Source organism: Frankliniella occidentalis, unplaced genomic scaffold, assembly GCF_000697945.3.
Source record: "Frankliniella occidentalis isolate FOCC.00 unplaced genomic scaffold, Focc_3.1 Scaffold217, whole genome shotgun sequence".
Lineage (NCBI taxonomy): Eukaryota > Metazoa > Arthropoda > Insecta > Thysanoptera > Thripidae > Frankliniella > Frankliniella occidentalis.
In genome coordinates, this window is record NW_026267343.1 from 293,040 (window position 1) to 296,210 (window position 3,171).

Genomic DNA, 3,171 nt, shown 5'->3' on the forward strand with positions numbered 1-3,171 from the left:
CCCAGCTACAGCCCCACCCCGGCTCTCTCGCCCTCCTCTTCCTCCCAATCCCTTATTTAGAGGACCGTTTACCGCGAAGGCTGGGCCAAATTTGCGTAATGCTCAGCCACGCCCCCTCCAGCGCAGCGTTCCACAAAGATTTTCGTGCAGAGTCAATAGTGACCGCGATAAACGGCCTGACCCCGCCGCGCCGCCAGCCAGCCAGCCCCAACCCCGCTCAGCCGGGCCTGCCGCGATGTCGGCGCAATCTCACGGCGTCAATCAACCCGTCAACCGACAGCTGACTGTGCGCGCGCGGACTGGACTGGGGCTGGAGGAGGAGGGCTTGAGGCACGATCATTTCCTGAGGCTGATTGACTGGGTGACTGACTGCTGGCTGCACAGGCGCGGGTTGTCGCTCGAGCCCTTGGCTGGCTGCGCGTGCCCACACCCCTCCCCGTGTGGAACGGATACGAATAAAGTTATGGTAGATATGGTGTTTTCTGAACACCAAATTGACACGATCTGTACAACAAAGATACACCAAAAAAGTACCACAAATGGACACCATATTTACAACAAACGCATTTGTTGTACTTATGGTGTACTTTTGATGGCATTATCATGATAAAACTGGCGCGTTTAACACCAGAAATACACCATATTTATTCCGGGGAGCATGAAACATTTTGTGGTCGTGCTGACAATATAAATACACCATATTTATTCGCGGAACCATTCGGGTGGGAGCCAGGCGGGAACCCGGGCGGCAACCAGCTTGAAACCACAGCTGGGAACCAGGCGCGACCTAAGGGCCCCAGGCTAACCAGGCACCATGCATTGATCACCCTATGCCTATAGGCACTACCACCTCCGAAATTTCAGTTTCAAAGCGCTATCTCTAACCGTTTAGGAGTTACGGCCGTTCAAAGTTTTGAGCATTCCGCGGGCTGGCCGGAATAAATATGGTGTATTTCTGGTGTTAAACGCGCCAGTTTTATCATGATAATGCCATCAAAAGTACACCATAAGTACAACAAATGCGTTTGTTGTAAATATGGTGTCAATTTGTGGTACTTTTTTGGTGTATCTTTGTTGTACAGATCGTGTCAATTTGGTGTTCAGAAAACACCATATCTACCATAACTTTATTCGTATCCGTTCCACACGGGTCCCTGTGCTAGTTGACTTCATTTGCGCAGGTGCCAGCCGTCGCCGTAATGCAGGTCAAATCGATTAGCGGGCCGCCCTGCCGCCCAGCCCGCCGCGGGCGCCCACACTGTTAAAGGCTTGCAGTGAATTTGACTGTAAGTTACGGTGCGATGCACCCTGGTTCACTGCAGCTTACAGTCACTTTCACCGTATCTTATACGATGAAAATTGGCTGTAAGGTATAGTGCTGCAGGGTTGACTGTAGTTTACAGTCAAATTCACTGCAAGCTTTGAACAGTGCACCCGCAGAGTCCACACCGCCACAAGTTTGGCCGTCAGACCGCGTCAACACGCCAGCGTCACAAGGCGGACCCCTGGTCACGCGGCGTCCTCCTAGAGTATGGACAAGTTGCGCAGACTTTTTGGGTGTGTGGTAATTTTTGCGACGTAAGGTATAATGTGGGATTCCACAGAGGCACCCCTCCCGCCTCATACTCATACGAAAAGTCTCGCCAGAAAGACCGGGTTTAATCATTTCCAATTTCTGTAGCAGCACACCACCCGACACCACCCCTCGCCGCAGCACACCGTTCTAGCCGAGCGCTGGTGGCCGGAGCGTAGCGCTAGCAGACTGTTTCGAGAGTGAGAAAGTGAGTGCAGTGCGTTGGTGCACCACCTGCACCGCACACCGCTTCCGAGTTGGTTTAGGTACTGCGATTGTGAGAGGGGATCATTAAAACCGAGGATCAAACGGACAAAGATTATCGAGATTCCTCTGTAGTAGGTCCGTATACGTGGTGGTCTGTGTTCTGTGTACGCATTCCGGCGGGTACGTACGCACCAATGCCATCCAAGGGGCCCTACCTCCCCGGGGCACCGGCAGCGGGGGGGGGAGGGGGCGAAGGGATTGCCGACACTGTAATTACTAGATCACCGCAGTAGGACCCGGGCTGTGACTCAGGGTTCATACCAAATTCCTATTTCCGTTTTCCCTGACATTTCCCTGACTTCCAGAAGCAAAAATCGTGATTTTCCCTGACTTTTTTCAGTATTAGAGGAGATGATAAAATAATGCCATGCCGTAAAATTGGACGCAAAACTGAGGCTACAAACAATTTTTTTCTCTCAACGTGTTTTTCCCTGACCCAAATCCAATTTCCATGACTTTTCCATGACTTCCAGTGGCCTTTTTATTTTCCCTGACTTTTCCATGACTTCCCTGACTTCCCTGACCGGTATGAACCCTGTGACTGCGGGCGAGGAGGGGGGGGGGAGGCAGGGACCGTGGGGAGGGCGTGGCAGGGAGGGAGGGGGGGAGGGGAAGGAGGGAGGGGGGACGCGCATGAAAGGGTTCTATCGCTCGGGGTCGCAGGCTCACACTCACACAGGCACCAGGTGTGGTGGCCAGCTAGTCAGCCCCCCTTTTAGCCCCGGCCGGCCCACCATACGGGACCCCCCCCCAACACAACAACAACAACACTAAACGCACCCAATAGCAACAACAAGAAATAAACGACGCCCCCTCCCCTTTCACACACACACACACACACGTACACATTCATTACATGAATCAGGGTATTGGGCCGCCCCACGCCGGCGGACCGTCCGGCCCACCCTCACCCGCTACAACAACAACGGAGTGAATGGTCGAGATATAGACATAATTCCAGGCGCTAAGCAAAATAAACAGGACGGACGGCCGGTCAGTTTTACCTGCCCCTCCCCCCTGCCGCACCGGGCGGATACCGCAGGACTAACAACGACTTTACGCCCAACTTCCTCCGCGCCGTGTACACGCATCCGGCTGTGCCGCCCCTCCAGCCACGTGGGGGCCTAACTGCACGTGGCAGAGTCGCGGCACGTCGCGGTGACACGGCAGCGACAGTCCAGCGAGACCGCACGGCAACGGCACGTCGCGCCCGCGGGGAAGTCCGAATCAATACCACACACACTTGCATTATCCAGTACTGTACGACTCACCGCCCGACCCGGCCGTCCAGTTTAGGGGTCGTCCACATATTACGTCACGCGATTTAGGGG